Below are 20,008 nucleotides of genomic sequence, written 5' to 3' on the forward strand. Positions count from 1 at the left end.
TGTACAACCAACTTGTGGGGCATATACACATAATACGACCACCCACTCTTCTCCAAGACCCAATTTCATTTACATGATTCTGTCGTTCCTTCTACCCACTTCCAGTACTTCACCCTTTATTCTGCCACACACCACAATTCCTACACCATTTCTTTCCTCGTTATTCGCTCCAGAGTAGAACAATTTATATCCATCTCCCAGTTCCTTTACCTTCCCCCCCTTCCACCTTGTCTTCTGCACACATAAAATGTCCAACTTCCTCTTCATCATCATGTCTGCCACCTCTCTTCCCCCTTCCAGTCATGCTTCCAACATTCAGTGTTCCCACTCGCAACATCCTCTCCACCTGCTGGGCTCGCTTCTTTAACCGCACCCGCCCTTGATGCGGTAGCCCTCGTCCACTTCTCGCAGCTGTAGGGCGATGTGGCTGCGCGTCGCTTGAGAGGTATGCCTTATCCTTTATATCATTTTCTCTTTGACTCATATCAGTAGTTTGAGCAGGCATTGAAGTTTTCCGACCGGATGCCCTTCCTGACATCAACCCTCGCATTTATCCGGGCTTGGGATTGGCACCTATTGAGGCTATGTTGCCTCCTTCGGTGGCTGCATAAGACGAAATGACTTAGGCAAGATAGGAAAGACTCACCCTTGCCCTCGAATACTCTAATAGCATCAGGGGGAAGGAGCAAGGAGAGGAGGGACCAGTCTACAGAATAATATAACAGATATATATTACATAGGGCGCTTAAGGGTCAAAGCTGTATAACTGAGAGGAGACCTCCACTTAGCCTTTAAAGGAATGCGGAGAACTGACCAACGCTTCTGACCTAATGTCCAATCCTCACCTTCTCGTGGTGCACTCTGCTGGGTATCTACTTGGATGCTGAACGAATGAGGATGGGCTGGCAATTTGGGATTTAGCCGACCAAATTGTATTCTTATTGGTTAAACCAAAATAAAAAAATGACGGTACGACATGACAAAATTTCATGCCAGCTGGGCCATCGCCCGGTTAAACAAGGCTCCCGTTGTTTTCGCCAGGGAACCAGGACGAACAGTGAACAGTCAGCTACTGGAACAAATCTGAAAACAAACCCCAACTCGACATCACCAGAGTTGAAGATTGGTACTATCAACATAAGAAGCCTGAATGGCAAAGAAATGGAGCTAGCTGAGGAATTAGATAAGTACCAGATCGACCTAATAGGGGTGACTGAAACAAAAAAGACCAAAACTGGTGAGATCTTTCTGAGCAATAAATACAAAATGTTATATTCAGGAGATGACAAACAAGGAAAAGAAGGAGTAGCCATAGTATTCAACACAAAATATGAGGCTAATCTTCTTGAATGGCAGTCAGTCTCAAGTAGAGTAATGTGGGCAAATATGAGAATGGGGAACTGGACAGTGACACTTATTTGTGCCTATCATCCCACAGAAGGTTCTACTAAGGTAGAAGTGGAGGAATTTTTTGAGGCTTTAGAAAAAGCAACTGACACAATGAAAAAGGAAAAGTTGGTCCTTGTTGGGGATCTAAATAGCAGAGTAGGAAATGATTGTCAGACATACAAATCGGAAAATTTGGAGGAAAGAGCAAAGCCAGTAATAATGACAAATACCTGTTGGATTCCTGCTCAGGACATGGACTGGTTATTACTAACACCATGTTCCAACATAAAAATGTGCACAAATTCACATGGAGAGAAGAGGCTAGGAATAAGAAAAGTCTCATTGACTATGTTATTGTGATAGTGATGTTTTCTCCCTGGTGCAGGACACCAGAGTGTACAGAGGATTTGAAATTGGAAGTGATCACTATTTAGTCTTGAGCAGGATAAAATTGAATTTCATATTGAAATGAATAACATGTAAGAAAGTTTTAAAGCGAATAAAAGTTGAGCAGCTCTCAGATGTGAACTGTAGACTAAAATACAGAAAGATTATTGAAGAAAAAATGAAAGAGTTTGAGAACAGGAATCAAACCTTGGAGATTCAGTGACAAACTCTGAAGGAAACATGGATTGATTCTGCCAGAGAGGCATGTGGTGAGGTTGTCTGCAAGGATAAAAAAATCAGAACTCCCTGGTGGACACAGTAAGTTAAAGAGGCAGTGAAGGAAAAGAAGAAAGCATATCAAAAGTTCCTGTCAAATAAGTCAGCTTGTGCTCTTAGAGAATACAGAGACAAATGCAAGAATGCTAAACACTGTGTAAAACTAGCTAAACAAAAGTCATGGGTGAACTTTTGCAAGAATATAGAAAATAAATACCAAGAAGGTGGCAAAATATTCTGGAGGTTGTTGAAGAAGCTTAGGAATGGAGGAAAGAGTGCTGTAAAAGGAGTTAGAGATGATAAAGGTGACATGAAAACGGGAGAAAAAGATATCCTTGAAGTATGGAGTAATTACTTTGAAAAACTGCTAAATGAAACAAGCAGTGATGACAGCACAGTGGTAAAAAACACTGACCAGGCATGCAGTCAGGAATACATATCCATACTTGAAGTAGAAAAAGCCATCAAAGTCTGGAAATGTGGGAAGGCAGCAGGAGTAGATGATATTCGACCAGAAATGCTGAAGTATGGTGGTATAAGAGTCTTACAGTGGCTGCACTGCATAGTTCAGAAAGCCTGGACATTGGGATGAATTCCCGATGATTGGAGTAGAGCTCTCATAGTACCCATATATAAAAAGGGAAATAAAACTGCATGTGAGAATTACAGAGGTATTTCCCTACCGAGTGTTCCTGGCAAGATCTATGCAAGTATACTTGAGAAACGGTTGAGAAGAATTGTGGAAGAACAAGCTGGATTAAGGCCAAATAGAGGCTGTCAGGATCAGATCTTCACTTTACGACAAATAGTCGAGAAAGCATGGAAATATAACAGAGATCTGTATTTAAGTTTCGATTTGGAAAAGGCATATGACAAGGTGGCAAGAGAGAAGCTATTTAATACGCTGCAGTTATATGGTGTCAATGGAGCATTATATCACGCAATACTTAGTCTTTATTTGAGTTGTAAGTCAGCAGTTAGAATTGAAGGAAGTACAGGAAGATTGTTTGATGTTAAATATGGTGTCAGACAAGGATGTACATTATCCCCTCTGTTATTCATTATCTATGTGGATCACATTATGAAGGAAAGTGGTATTAAACCTGATATCAAAATTGGAGATGTTAATGTCAGCTCTTGGCTTTATGCGGATGATGTTATACTTCTAAATAAATCCGCTACAAGTCTGCAAGATTCTCTGACTAAATTGAATAGCTGTTGTAATAGATATGGTATGAAGGTCAGCAATAAAAAGACAAAGAGAATGAAAATAGGCAGAATCATTGAAAATGTCAACTGTGTTGTGAATGGAGAACCTGGGGAACAAGTGAAACATTTCAGTTACTTAGGCATGATTTTTACTGAAAATAGTAAATTAAATATAGAAATACACAACAGAATCAGCAAAGCTGGTATGGTGGGAAGTCAATTGAATAAATTCATATGGAATAAGAGAAATCAGTAGGAACACTAAATTAGCTGTATACACGACAGTGTTCAAACCAGTTTTAACTTATGGATCTGAGAGCTGGGTCAGAAGTAAAACACTTGACCAAAGACTAGAGACCGCAGATATGAGAGTCCTGAGAAAGATTAGGGGGCGTGAACAGATGGCATCAATGGCAATATCATATTAAAAACGAGGATATTAGGAAAGAACTTGAACATTGTCAACATCCAGGAATGCATTAGCAGAGCTAATCTCAGGTGGTATGGTCACTTAAACAGAATGGGCGAGGAAAGATTAGCAAAACAAATGTTCTCTGCCAGGAAAATGACCCAGAAGACCAAGATATAGGTGGATTGATACAGTACAATGTGCCTTAGACGATAGAAATATAAGATTTGATAATGTTGGAGTCTTGACAAGTAACAGACTGATTTGGAGGAAAATTGTAGATAGGAAGTTAGTAATGATGTAATATTTTTCATGTAGTACTATCATATCCTGTACATGCCTTGTGGGTACATGTGAGAAATTTGATGGTCCAGCACATGGTACCTTTGGTTTGCCATGCCAGTACTCACTAAAGTGAGCCCTTGAGGTGTCCTGAAGTAATACTAACAAAAAAAAACAGCTAGAGCACTCTCTGCTACAATTTCTGCCTCTAGTTAAATCACATATAATAAACCTTACTTGGTATTAATCATCTAATCCACACCAGTAGACCCTTGAGATCGTTATCATATTCTTCCTTCTGATATTGTTTACACACACACACGGGCGCTGTTTTCCGATATCAACAAGGGCACTTCCACAGGCAGCGATCATCAGGAACCTTGGCGGCTGGAAATCGGAACTTACTTTTTACACTGCATAAATGACCCATCTAGCATCTTCGGGCGTCTGTTGGCTGGAACAGGGTCCTTTCGCCTAGAATCGGCAGGACATACTCGAACCGGGAGCCGGAACAGAAACTGGGTGAAAATGAACTTATTCAGCGACGACAATTGAAACGACCTCTCCTCCTTAGCAGTCTTCTAGCTAACTTTGACTCACCTTCTCTGAAACGAACCCTCTTCATGACGACTGACTTTTCCCCCCCAAAAAACTTCCTGTGTGTCTCTCTCGATGTCTCCCCTTTTTATGCTGCTCAATCGACCTTGGGTCTTGCTACTTTTTTATTTCCCTGGGTATTCATAGAGGTCTTTTTCCCCATCTTTTTAGGTCACTGCGTTAAGGCGGGAAACCCGATATGTTCCTGACCTCTCTGTGTGTGCGATGGCCTTAGGTCTTATTCTTAATCCCATCTAGGATAAAAAAAAATTTCTTAATAATCTATTGTTACAATTCATTCAGATATTTTTTTTTTGAAATAATTATGTAAAAGAATTAGAAACAGAATTAACTGAAAGTCTAAGACAAAAGAAACACCTGGAAATTATGATATAATATTGAAATTTTTGTGTATGTCATTTCTACCCTGAAAAAGTTTGTAAATCTATAGTACATTAATATAGTGGGTTATGGATTTTTTATTTCATATTTTTTTAAATTTATTTTTTATATCTATTTGACTACTGTGCACAGATTTAGTCACCTGCATTTCTTGGGGATCAGGAGGTGGTGGAGAAGATTCAGAGATAAGAGACCCAGTTCTGTGGAATGTTCCCTGTGAGGGTAGATTGAAGGTGTGAGTTGCAAAGTTTAGATCATAGTTGGAGGAGAGGGGGATATAATAGAAACTTATAAATTACTAAATATAAGATTGACAAAGAAGAAATTTTTTCAATATATGAGGAGTAGAGGAAAATCAATGGGATCACACTTGGAAGTTGTTTGAGTGTGGTTAATAAGGGTGTGCAACCAGGTTTTTTACATGGAGAGTGGTGATAAGTGGAATGGATAGCCAGAAATGGTTGTGAGCTCCACCACAGTGAATAGGTTTAAGGATATATATATGATAGATATTGTGTTAATGAATAGAGTTGGTCTCCTGCAATGAGAGTTTTGACCCCTTATAGTGTCCATATAAATAATATTTATTTATCTTTAACTTTTTCTTGAAACCTTGCTAGTGACCAAACAGAAATTTTTCAAGCCACTTCTGGCTTCCAATAAAGGAGACAGTGGTCTCACACCAGGCAGTGAAATTCATCTTCCACCTATGGCTGGATTTAAACCTTCATCCTTAGTTGGAGAGCAACTATATTAACCACTTGGCTAACCAGGTCTTTTAATGGGCATAAAAGATTATTAAATGTATTGAATAAAATTTGGAAATAGGAACATCTCTAGTCATTTTGAAGAAATCTATTATATTACTTATTTTCAAGAATGGGGATAAAATGTTCAAGTTATAAAGGAATAAATCTAATAGACTCTGGATTCAAAATAAATATGGCAATATTGAAAAAGGAAAATAACTATTTAGAAAAAAATTTCTAGTAGAAGGACAAAATGGATTAACAAAAATGATTTTTCATTATTGATTCAATTTTGCTTTTAACAGCCAATTAAAGAACAAAAGAGAATTCAACTGAAATACTTATATCATATTCATTGATTATGAAAAATTTAATAAAAAGAAATACTATTTAGATATAAGTTGAATTATCTTCATAGTTACTATTAACAGTTGGCAATGTGTCTGAAAATTAACCAATAACAGTTACATTAAAACCAGTGATATAAGTACATAATGGATAAAAATAAATGTAAGGGAGAGCTATAGCTTGTCTGCAATCCTTATATTATTATGATAACTAATATTTAAGGAATTGACAGCGTATACTAGAAATATAGATTAAATAAACTTTAATATATACTTTCCGATATTTCGGCGAACGTCACGTTGCCATCTTCTTGGGAACTTACTACAAAGACACGTGCACACAAGTACTAATAACAGCAAATGAGACTGAAGCTAGGAAGCTAGTGTTTCCTAAAGTCCTGATGGTGCCCCCTGGCGGGCTATATTGGTAGTTCTTGGCCTTTGGGCTGAAGTTCTTCTGATAAAAGTTTCCCAAATTTGGGGCAGTTTCATGCATCCAAATTTGTTGAGGTTTGGCATGTTCCTAAGGGCCGAGGCTGATTCCATGAATAGTCTTTCATACTTGAACTTGCTGCGGTGTATTACTGTGGCTTTCTTCCATCTTATTCTGTGGCAAGTATCCAGAGCGTGGTCTGCAAGCCCAGAGTGGCTGTACTGGTAAAATCGGATGTAATCCTTGTGTTCTGAGATTCTGATATTTGCTGTCCTGCCTGTTTGGCCAAAGTAGGACAGTTTACAGCTGCAAGGGACCTGGTATACACCAGGTAGGTCTAGGGGAAGTGGTTGTTCTTTGGTGGAGCGGATAAGGGATGCCAATTTTTTATGTGGTCTGTAACAAGTGGTCAAGTCATGTTTTTATAGGATTTTATTGATTTTTTCCGAGGTGCCTCTGATGTAGGGAATAGGTGATAGATTTAGAGTAATCTTTTTTGTGAAGGGGAGGGGGTGGTGGGTTGTGGATAACTGGGTTAAGTATTTTTTTGGATTTTTTGGAGGGGGTAGCCGTTGGCTGAGAAAGTGTCACGGATGTGATTTAGTTCAGTGGTTAAGGCTTGATCATTAGAACAGATTATTTTTGCCCTGTTGAATAATGTTTTAATAACTCCATATTGTTGTGAGGGGGGGTGGTGGGATTGTTGGTGAATGTATCTGCCTGTATGGGTGGGTTTTCTATAAACTGAGAAAACCAAGGTTCCATCAGGTTGGTGGGTGACTAGTGTGTCTAGGAAGGGGAGGTTATTGTTTTCCTCTTTTTCCAGGGTGAATTTGATTCTAGGGTGTTGGTTGTTCAAGTGTGTTAGGAAGCAGAGGAGTGAATCCGGGCCATGTGGCCAAATAGCAAAAACATCATCAACGTAGCGAAGCCATATGGTAGGTTTTTGTGGGGCTGAGTTTAAGGCTTTCTCTTCAAACATCTCCATGAAGAAGTTGGCCAAGGGTGGGGAAAGTGGTGAACCCATGGCTGTCCCCTCTATCTGTTTGTAGAATTTTTCCTGCCAAACGAAATAGCCTGAGTTCATTGTAAACTGAAATAGGGCTGAGATATCGGGAGGAAATTTAGCTTGGATTAGCTCTAAGGTTTCTTTGAGGGGGACATTCGTGAATAGGGAGGAGACATCAAAACTGACCATTATGTCATTATGTTGGAGTGTAAGGTTTTCTATACTGGCTTTGAAGTGGGCTGAGTTTTTTATGTGTGATGGTGTATTGCCAGTATAGTGTGAGAGCGCTTTGGCTAAATGCTTGGCTAGTTTGTAAGTGGGGGAATCAATGCCATCCACTATGGGACGTAATGGCACATTTTCTTTGTGTATTTTTGGGAGCCCATATATGCGGGGGGGGTCTAGAGTTATAGGGTTTTAGTCTGCTGGTAATCTCCACAGGCCAAGAAGTGACCTTCTTAAGGAGCCTATGGAGTTTTCTAATTTGTGAGTTGGTGGGATTGTAATCAATGGGGAGGTAAGTGGAACGATCTAATAATAAATCCTTGAGCTTACCTGTGTAATCTTTAAGATTAAGTACCACAGTGGCGTTTCCCTTATCCACTTTGGTGATCACTATTTTTTTGTTTCTTTTCAATTCTTGTAGTGCCTTGTATTCACTACTGGATATGTTGGATTTTGGAGGTTTTGCTTTGTTGAGAACACAGGCTACATCCAATCTGATATCGTTGGCGATGTGGTTAGGAAGTTGGCGAATCCCGCGTTCAATTTGAATCATTAATTCCTCGGCCGGTAATTTCCTAGGAGCAATGGCGAAGTTGTGACCACATGACAGAGCGTGGAGTGCTTCTGGCTTTAAGGTAGCTGACGATAGGTTAACAACAGTGTTGGTTTGTAGTTTGGGCGCCGAGTTCTTTGTTAATTTATCAAACTTGTTGATATGTCGGCTTCGTACTCGTTCAAATTCTTTTTTAGCTGCCGTACACGAGACGTCATGTAGGATCGACCAAAGCTCGTGATTCAGCGTAAGCGAAAGCTCATTTTCTAGCGTTGATATAGCGCTGTTTATGTCAGCTAGGGAACCACGTGTGGCGGTAATTTGCTCCCGAAGTAATGCCTGGGTAGCGCGGTTGTAAATATGGAGAGCTTTCTGTGAGATGAAGCGGTGTTTAAATTTAACAGAGTTCGGGATGACATGATTATCCCGGCAGCGTTTTAGGAATGCCTAAATTTTTCTTTTCCTTTATTTATTCCTAAAACGCTGCCGGGATAATCATGTCATCCCGAACTGTGTTAAATTTAAACACCGCTTCATCTCACAGAAAGCTCTCCGTATTTACAACCGCGCTAGCCAGGCATTACTTCGGGAGCAAATTACCGCCACACGCGGTTCCCTAGCCAACATAAACAGCACTGTATCAACGCTAGAAAATGAGCTTTCACTTACGCTGAATCACGAGCTTTTGTCGATCCTACATGACGTCTCGTGTACGGCAGCTAAAAAAGAATTTGAACGAGTACGAAGCCGACATATCAACAAGTTTGATAAATTAACAAAGAACTCGGCGCCCAAACTACAAACCAACACTGTTATTAACCTATCGTCAGCTACCTTAAAGCCAGAAGCACTCCACGCTCTGTCACGTGGTCACAACTTCGCCATTGCTCCTAGGAAATTACCGGCCGAGGAATTAATGATTCAAATTGAACGCGGGATTCGCCAACTGCCTAACCACATCGCCAACGATATCAGATTGGATGTAGCCTGTGTTCTCAACAAAGCAAAACCTCCAAAATCCAACATATCCAGTAGTGAATACAAGGCACTACAAGAATTGAAAAGAAACAAAAAAAATAGTGATCACCAAAGCGGATAAGGGAAACGCCACTTGGTACTTAATCTTAAAGATTACACAGGTAAGCTCAAGGCTTTATTATTAGATCGTTCCACTTACCTCCCCATTGATTACAATCCCACCAACTCACAAATTAGAAAACTCCATAGGCTCCTTAAGAAGGTCACTTCTTGGCCTGTGGAGATTACCAACAGACTAAAACCCTATAACTCTAGACCCCCCCCCGCATATATGGGCTCCCAAAAATACACAAAGAAAATGTGCCATTACGTCCCATAGTGGATGGCATTGATTCCCCCACTTACAAACTAGCCAAGCATTTAGCCAAAGCGCTCTCACACTATACTGGCAATACACCATCACACATAAAAAACTCAGCCCACTTCAAAGCCAGTATAGAAAACCTTACACTCCAACATAATGACATAATGGTCAGTTTTGATGTCTCCTCCCTATTCACGAATGTCCCCCTCAAAGAAACCTTAGAGCTAATCCAAGCTAAATTTCCTCCAAATATCTCAGCCCTATTTCAGTTTACAATGAACTCAGGCTATTTCGTTTGGCAGGAAAAATTCTACAAACAGATAGAGGGGACAGCCATGGGTTCACCACTTTCCCCACCCTTGGCCAACTTCTTCATGGAGATGTTTGAAGAGAAAGCCTTAAACTCAGCCCCACAAAAACCTACCATATGGCTTCGCTACGTTGATGATGTTTTCGCTATTTGGCCACATGGCCCGGATTCACTCCTCTCCTTCCTAACACACTTGAACAACCAACACCCTAGAGTCAAATTCACCCTGGAAAAAGAGGAAAACAATAACCTCCCCTTCCTAGACACACTAGTCACCTGCCAACCTGATGGAACCTTGGTTTTCTCAGTTTATAGAAAACCCACCCATACAGGCAGATACATTCACCAACAATCCCCCCTCCCCTCACAACAATATGGAGTTATTAAAACATTATTCAACAGGGCAAAAATAATCTGTTCTAATGATCAAGCCTTAACCACTGAACTAAATCACATCCGTGACACTTTCTCAGCCAACGGCTACCCCCTCCAAAAAATCCAGAAAATACTTAACCCAGTTATCCACAATCCACCACCCCTTCCCCTTCACAAAAAAGATTACTCTAAATCTATCACTATTCCCTACATCAGAGGCACCTCGGAAAAAATCAATAAAATCCTAAAAAAACATGACTTGACCACTTGTTACAGACCACATAGAAAACTGGCATCCCTTATCCACTCCACCAAAGACCAACCACTTCCCCTAGACCTACCTGGTGTATACCAGGTCCCTTGCAGTTGTAAACTGTCCTACTTTGGCCAAACAGGCAGGACAGCAAATATCAGAATCTCAGAACACAAGGATTACATCCGATCTTACCAGTACAGCCACTCTGGGCTTTCAGACCACGCTCTGGATACTTGCCACAGAATAAGATGGAAGAAAGCCACAGTAATACACCGCAGCAAGTTCAAGTATGAAAGACTATTCATGGAATCAGCCTCGGCCCTTAGGAACATGCCAAACCTCAACAAATTTGGATGCATGAAACTGCCCCAAATTTGGGAAACTTTTATCAGAAGAACTTCAGCCCAAAGGCCAAGAACTACCAATATAGCCCGCCAGGGGGCACCATCAGGACTTTAGGAAACACTAGCTTCCTAGCTTCAGTCTCATTTGCTGTTATTAGTACTTGTGTGCACGTGTCTTTGTAGTAAGTTCCCAAGAAGATGGCAACGTGACGTTCGCCGAAATATCGGAAAGTATATATTAAAGTTTATTTAATCTATATTTCTAGTATACGCTGTCAATTCCTTAAATATTAGTTATCATGTTTAACCAGCGTATAAGCCTCTCAACAAGAATAACTTATATTATTAAGAGAGAGACCTTCAGGGAGTGAGGAACTCATCGAGCGAGGCCACATACTACATGCATTACCTGTCATAATTATTCTCAAATTCATTCACACTGCACTCACAACATCCCATGGCAATCCATTCCAATCATGTACCACTCTATGACAAAAAAAATCTAGATCTCACCCCTCTTCTTAACAGCATTCATTCTCAGCTTCCAAGGATGCCCTCTTGTCCTTTCCCCACCTATATCATTAAAACTTCCATCAACTGAAATCCTGTAAGACCCTTTCAGAAGTTTATAAGTCTCAATCATATCACCCCTCTTTCTCCTGTTTGCTAGTGTCTACAGTCTACAAATTCTCAATCTGTCTTCATAATCAGTATTCCACAATCCTGATATCATTTTTAAGACTCTCCTTTGTACTCTATCCACTGTATGAGAATAGCAATGGAAACCATGACACCATACCTACACACAATAGCCCAAATGAGGTCTTATCAAGGTCTTGTAATGAGGCAAAATAACTTCCATATCTTTACATGTTAATTCGTTTCAGCATTGCAATTATCTTTTGAGTTGTACTTGCAATCTTTGCTGCATGGCTCCTATATCCAACTTCCTATCGACTAACACTCCAAGATCCCTAGCTTGATCAGTTTCTTCTAGCATGATCCCACCAATATAATATGATATTGAATATCTAATGATGCCAAAGTGCATGAGTTTACGTTTATTGACATCCATTTTTCCATGCCCACAATTCAAACCAATTCATATCATTCTGCAAGTACTACATATTGGCCACATTACTGATTACCTTATCTATCTTTGCATCATCAGCAAATAGCTTTATGTTGCCTGTCAGATTGAATAACAGTGGACCAAGGACTGATCCTTGTGGTACACACCACTGGTTTTGATATCTGTCAGTCAGCCATTCTCTTATCCACACTAATATTTTTAATCCAAATCCATATTCTCCTATCTTCAGTGCTGTATTGTGTCAAAAGCCTTAGCAAAATCCTCAAGTATCATGGTATCTATTCACCTTGTCTATCTCATTGGTAATATTATTATAGAATGTGCGCAAGTTGCTAACACATGACCTTCCCTTAGTAAACCCATGCTGTTCATTGCAAAGTAGAGATTCTCTGTCAACCCATTTCTGAATGTTGAACCCTAACCGAATTTTTAAAAATCTTCATGACTGCTGAGATTGGTTTAATAGTTGGATACGTTGGTCTGTCTTTGCACCACCCTTGTGCAGTGGGAATACCATACATTCTTTCCACTCCTGTGGAATCTCCTGTTCTGGTACTCAGATTATATAGCCTGGTTGAAGGAATAGCCAGTTCAGCTGAACACTCTTTTAGCACCTGTGCTGATATCCTCTCAGTTAGTTTTGCTGAATTCTTATTCAATTTGTGCAACAGCTTTAATATCCCCTCCTCATACACCTGAGTTTCTTCACTCTGTGAAGAGGTAGCAGTGAGCTCATTGTTGCATAGACCAAGTTGATAGCTTTCAGCAAAATGGGCAATCATTAGTTGAACAACCTCTTCTCCATCTGTCACTCCCCCCCCCCTCACACCTTCTGCCTTCAGTAGAGTTATTCTTTTATATTCATTCTTTCTTTTACTTGTAGCTTATCGATAGAATTCTTTGGGGTTATCTTCTGCTTGCAGAGCCAGTTTCATTTCATACTCAAACCTAACTTTCCATATAACATTTGTGACTCTAGGCCTGCTGCTTATAATTTTCATAATGCACATCATCCATATGCACACAATATTTCTTTCACATCATCTTTTTCTTATGAATCTCTTGCTTGATAAGATTACACATCCATTTGACTCCTACTTTATTTATTCTTCAAACTCTCAAACACACTCTGATATCGCATAATTTAAGTATTGTTTAAATGCTTCCCATGCACTGTCGATATTCTTCCCAATCCATCAACTGATCCCATTCCACTGAACTTGGTATACTCCTCAGTTGGTCATAATTTCCTGCTTTGTAGTTTAGCATATGATCTTTCTTAAATTGCACATTCATAAACTTAGCCATTTTCCACGTGAGTACTGTATGATCACTAGCACCAGCTGGAGGCAGAATAGTTATGTCTTTAACTGAGTTGACCTCGAATTTCTTCTGCCACATGCTGCTTGAGAAAATTGTCTCACAACAGCTCAATAAATTCAGTTTCATTCTTCTCATGAGATTTTACTGATACCAATCCGTTTTTGAATAATGAACTCAGTTTTGCTTGCTACTTCGTTCTTTGGGTGTTTCACAGTAAATTATAAACTGTTTATGAGCATTATTTTATTTTATTCTTGTTAATAAATGGCAGATAAATTTCAAAATAAAGATGCTGTTGCTTCCACGGAAAAGATGTGTAAACCTGTTACATTATAGGTATATCAAACGGTGAGAAAGGCCACAGGTTGACAAATTTCAGTCAATTTATTCACCACTTTATTCCCAGCTGCTCTCAGTAATTCCACTGACACTAGTCAGTGGAATTTTTGACATCTGAATCAGCTCCATGAGCTTTTCCTTTTGCCAGCTGTTCCATTGCTGATGTCACTTCACTTTTCATTATCATGGGTTCCTCAACAAATTCTCCTTCACCGAATTACTTTTTACAACCACCAATCTAGGGATAAATTTCCCTGTAACATCATTTATTTTTCTAAACAAATCTCTTGTTCTACCTGTAATATTGCTTTATTCAACTGCCTTGCACCTTTTGTTTAGATCTTTTTTCTTATCTTTCCTAGCCTATCTCTGGAAATCTGCACTCAGTTGTCTAACCCTTTCTTTGTTTTATTAGGGGGGGAAGCCCCCCCACCTAATAAAACAGAAATTCGAAAAGGCCCAAATACACCTGTGCATATGGTTATTAGTTAAATTTTATTCGCTGTCACTTTCTGACATTAGCCACTTTCTTTTGTATGAGACTGGAATTAAACCATTTCCATGATTTGAAACACTTTGGCTGTCCTGTTCATACTGCAGTGGCGAAATGTTTTCTTCAGTAAAAGGAACTAAATTAGCACTAATTTCCAATAATTCTGAAGGTTGATTTTTTTTACCATAAACTCTGTAATTAATTGTTGAGATCCTGTTTTGACTAGATCTTTGTATAATTCTTCATATTGCACTGTGCATGACTTCAGTTCACGTTTAAACGGTTAAGCTCGTTCAGTATTTGGATCATGTGTAAGAAAAATGACTTTGCAAATTTCTTTCACACATCAATAACTGTTAGTAAATTATCCTTATCTAGTTTATTCAAAATGTATTGGAATGTTCTTCTTATGTAGTAAGTTTTGAAGGTAGCAATCACACCCTGGTCTAGTGGTTGTATTATGGATGTTTTATTAGGTGGCAGAAAACAAAATTCCACATTCGGGTGTTCTAAAACAGGATGGCTAGGCACATTGTCTATAATCAATAAAACTTTAACGTCCAGATTTTTTTCCCATTAAATAGTGTTTAACTTCTGGAACAAAGCATTGATAGAATCATTCATTAAAAATTTCTTTTGTAACCCAACCTTTTTTGTTTGCCTTCCAGTTGTTAGATCTTGAATGGGGACTCCTTCAACAAAAAGTCATTCATTCAAGATTTAACAAGAAACACAATTCTGAGCTAGAAATGTTTGCACTATTAGTTAAGTAAGAAAAATATAAAAGAAAACCTGTTACAATTACCTTAGAAAGAAGTAAAGTTGAGGAGAAAATTGTATGTCTAAATAGAATTATATTGTTAAAATTATTGATGTCTAAATTATACTGTGTAAGAATGTAAATCTAAGTGCAAACAAAGGTTCAAAGGTTGCTAGCTAGCTGCCTACGATGACGTAACGGCGCAATGGAAGCGTTCGTGGAAGGTGAGCTGAACTCGCGTTCGGCAAAATGAGTGCTCTTCAAGGAGCAGAAGTGTGATGCAGTCGCGTAGGGGCAAATAGGAGAGCACAGTGAGAGATCCTCCATTACGAAAAGAGGGCGCTAAAAGGAGGATAAAAAGCGAGTTCACTCGAGTTTGGGAACCCCCCCCCCCCCCCCCCCCCGTTTTTTTTCTGTTCCTGTTTTCTTGTGTGGACAAGCAGAGTGCTGACCGATCGACGGCACCGGAAGTAATCTCCTTCCCGGTTGCTAGCTGAAGCTGAATGAGTCGGGCATGCTATACGTGAGCTGACGGCAGACACCAACTAGGGCCATCGGTAAAAGTTTACCGATGTGAAACAGCGGAATAAGTTCCTCAAAAAGGACGGCCAAGATGACGATATCGATCCAGTAGATCGATATACGTTTATACGGCAGAGTGCAAGGAATGGCGATTTGCGTCGATCAGCGTAACTTCCACGTGGACGCAACTCGATAAAGCAGGAAGACATCTGACTACAAAGGACGGACAAAAAGAAGCGCAATATCCTCTCAGGACACTGGTAACGTACAGTAAATTCCTTATTCTTGTAACGATTAGTATTGGGGCAAAAAGAGAAGAAAGAGAACTTTTAAGTGACTTTTGTGCCCAGTAAAGTGTTAATCATATTGGACTAGTAGTCTGAAAGCCTGAGAGTATGCAACCCTTAGTTGAATGTGAATTGACCTTTGTTAGCAAGTTTTACTTAGAATTCTGAATTACTGTTTCATGATAAATGTGTGCTTACTTAATCTAGAGATGCAAAATTAGAGTGTTTTGATAATTAATGTGTTCCTTATAGCTCAGCTAATGAATTAGAATTCTGATATGACATACCTTGGTATGTAAAAGTTTATTGTATGAATTTTTGATAATTAATAAACATGTTTTTTCTATGTTAGTCTGAGTTTGTCTGAGCATGAGATTGAAATTACCACTCGCTAAATTTCGAACCTGTGAATAAGGGGAAATTAAAGAAAGTTTAGAAAGTTTAGGCCATGTCTGCAATGTTGAAGTTTCTATAGGCACTTAATACTTTAATAAGATTAGGTAATACTTAAACTCTGGGAAGGTTTCTTTGTACAAGAACTCTTCTGTACTAGGACTCTGGCTGGCGCAGCTAAAATAAATAAATTTTGTCAGAGTTCCGAATAGAGAAGCAGCCCTAGAGAGATAGGTTAGAGATTTCAGGCTTAGTTGGTACGACAAGGATTTAAGATAGAAAATTAACAAGAAAGTGACGACATGCAAAGACAAAGAAAGAAAGAAGAAGAAGATATAACACAGTGTACTGGTAACGTGTTGAAATCCACACCTTTCATTGCCCGTGGTTTTAGGGATCGATTATTGAGTAATGGGTTTTAGTATACGATCTTCTGAAGCACTTCTGTAAAATTATAGAGTCACATGATTCTTAGCTGCTTTAAAGCCACCAACACTTTTTTGTGATTTTGCTATATAAGTTCTACTTGTTTTTTTTTCCCCAAAAAATGCCGGTCTCATCTGCATTCCAAACTTGATCAGGAGTGTAGCCATCAACATCAATAATTTTGGGCAATTTTGAAAGAATTTCTCTAGCTGCCGGCTCATCTGCAGATGCAGCATATATTTACATTATAAAGTGCATATCTGTTGAGAAATTTTGTAAGTCAACCTGTGTTTGCAGAAAAATCACGATTGTTGTTTGATGTTGTTGGCTCCTTTTCCCGAATCTGTTTGTACAACCGTAATGCTTTCTGTTTGGTGATATTTCCATCTAAAGGTATTCCTTTTTTGAGAGCAATCTTCTATCCACATCACTAGGGCCTTTTTCACTCTCAATTTTATGTCTCCCATATACGATGATGACTTGGCACCTAATTTTGTTCTATAAAGAACAGATTTTCTATAGCCTCTTCATTTTTCTTAATCATTCTCACAGTAGCGTCATTCAATCCAAAATATTTCCTTAACGATGTTGAACCTTATCGTAATTATAAAAATTAGATTTTTTTGTTGTCGCAACAATTGCACATTCTGTAGCGTAGAGTAATCCCTAATATTTAAAACATCAAGGGGCAGGGGTTCCACAAAATTCATGTTTAAGTACATATGTATTATTCTAGGAAATGATAATTATAATGGAAATACCCTTTTTTAACAGAACTCAATTCAAACAGAAATTTTAAAAATAAGGTGCTATTTGAACTGTGTTAAATCAAAATATACCATGTAAAAATAGAATTGCGTTTGTTTCTAAATTGTGTTATTTAGAAATCGTTTAAAAAAAAAAAAGCCGTATAAAAAGAGAATTAGCTGTATATACATTTTTAATGAAAATACAGAATGTATATAGTCAAAGATGTTGAAAGTTTATTTTTCACTAGGTTAGACTATAATAAATTTAGTTTAATCCTTTATCCCAGTGAGAGCAAACAAAGTTTGCATCTGAAAATATCTTCAGGACTGAATATAGTGTTGTACTATCTTACCTGGGTAAGTAGTGCAACACCAAGGCAACTCGTAGCTAAGGTGGAGCAAGCTAACAACAATCCTATCCCAGTATCTCCCATAATGCAAAACACATCTCCTTGTGGATATGTATACTGTTATGCATTAAGGGATTGGCCACTACCCAGACTAGTTTCGACCTTTATTGAGGTCTCTTCAGTGGGAGCCAGGTCCATAGTTGGAGATACCAGGCAGAACCAGTAGCAAGGTCATCTTTACCTATAGGAGTTACCAAAAGGTTTGCCGCCTTTTTTTTAAATTACTCTGGATTTAGAGAAAGATGTTGAAAGTTTATTTTTCACTAGGTTAGACTATAATAAATTTAGTTTAATCCTTTATCCCAGTGAGAGCAAACAAAGTTTGCGCCTGAAGTCCTGAATATATTTTCAGGCGCAAACTTTGTTTGCTCTCACTGGGATAAAGGATTAAACTAAATTTATTATAGTCTAACCTAGTGAAAAATAAACTTTCAACATGTTTCTCTAAATCCAGAGTAATTTTAAAAAAAAGGCGGCAAACCTTTTAGCAACTCCTATAGGTAAAGATGACCTTGCTTCTGCCTGGTATCTCCAACTCTGGGCCTGGCTCTCACTGAAGAGACCTCAATAAAGGTCGAAACTAGTCTGGGTAGTGGCCAATCCCTTAATGCATAACAGTATACATATCCACAAGGAGATGTGTTTTGCATTATGGGAGATACTGGGATAGGAGTGTTGGTAGCTTGCTCCACCTTTGCTACGAGTTGCCTTGGTGTTGCACTACTTACCCAGGTAAGATAGTACAACACTATATTCAGTCCTGAAGATATTTTCAGGTGCAAACTTTGTTTGCTCTCACTGGGATAAAGGATTAAACTAAATTTATTATTGTATATAGTCAAATTTCTCAACCATTTTTAAGATAGTAGTGGTTAAAGAGAATGCAGTGACATTTACAAAATATGCATCTGTTAGATTATATGATTTTACAAGCATGAGAAGAACTTGATCCTTAATACCATTTAGTCCAAAGCATAAAAAAAAAACTGTAAATAAATAACCCAGTTTTGAGAATATTAAGTAAGATAACTTCCCAGAGAAAACTCCAGTCATTCATTCATTCATCTTTTAATCAGTTTGGTGAATAAGAACTTCACAATCCTCTTTAATGCAATCTTTTTTCAAATGAACCCTAGTGTTTTCAGAAACTAGATACACCATTTTATTCAACTCATGGAATTTAGCTTAATCTTGTGCTCTTTTATGCATATCAACACAGATCTACCCACAATATAAAACACTACAGAAGCAAGGAATTCAGTTTTCTCTTGGATGGAATAGTAAAGAGCATAGAAAAGCTGCAGTTTGTGAACAGAATGCATGGGGACCTGAAGATTTACGTGGCGCAAGAAATCTATCAAACATTTCTGAAATACGTTTTGAAATATGGTATGGTAACTCTGGATGTGTTGTCTTTCGAAGAAAAACATGATGAAGGCAGAGTTCTAAACATTAGAAATGAAAGTAGATTTTATCAGTATCATTTGTTTTCCTTAGGAAATTCTGTGGAGCATAATATGTGTGCACAATGGACTAACATTTTGAAAATTCCAGGCTTCTGAGGATGATGGTATAAAGTGGCATCACCCTGAAACTTGCAGACCATCTTCAGTGGCAGTGACAGTTGGTTACAAGGTAGAGCACAAACAATGGATTGATTTGAAACAGAAAGAGCCGTGTGATGTTATACTTACAACAGCATAATATTATCTGAGGAAGCATAGGTTAATCATAACTGTAAAAATAAATAAGTAAAAATAATAAAAAAATATTTTATTTTTAATAAGTAAATAAATAATATAACTATGGCAAAGTTTTTCTAAAAGAATGCAGAAAGAAGGCTTATTTTCTGTTTCTAGTGTAAATTTGATTATTGGATGGATAGAAATAATTCTGTGAAGAAAATCATCTTGGTCTGTCAAGGAAGCATTTCAGACTGTAAAGGATGTCATCCACATAATGGAACCATATAGAAGAGATTGAAGTACAGGGTGTTTCAATGAGAATGACCTGATTTCAAATAATTATTATTACTATTATGCCATCTTCTCATTAACTAAGTATAGCGGCTATTTGGGTGCTAGTAGTGGCATCTAGTGGTCGTCATATCAAACTCTGGGCCAAGGCCGTTCACATGGTACAAGTCACATTCATTTGTGGTTCGTGGTTGCAGAGATATACAATTTTCAAATCGGGACATTCTTTTTGAAACACCGTGTATTTAATTAAAATGGAATGATCTCTCAAGTTACTCCCATATTGAGATTTAGAGTTATTTGAGTGCAGATCACTGTATAAATCTAAATAGGAAAACAGAAA

General features: G+C 38.4%; 1 protein-coding gene across 1 annotated transcript in view; it reads left to right on the forward strand.

The window, feature by feature from the left end:
- LOC150107444 (uncharacterized) overlaps nt 1–20,008 on the forward strand; it is a 526,289-nt gene that overhangs the window by 150,268 nt on the left and 356,013 nt on the right. The window lies entirely within an intron of this gene.

Source organism: Typopeltis vanoorti, chromosome 4 (genome assembly GCF_054136105.1).
Source record: "Typopeltis vanoorti isolate ZY-2024b chromosome 4, IOZ_Tvanoo_1.0, whole genome shotgun sequence".
Classification (NCBI taxonomy): domain Eukaryota; kingdom Metazoa; phylum Arthropoda; class Arachnida; order Uropygi; family Thelyphonidae; genus Typopeltis; species Typopeltis vanoorti.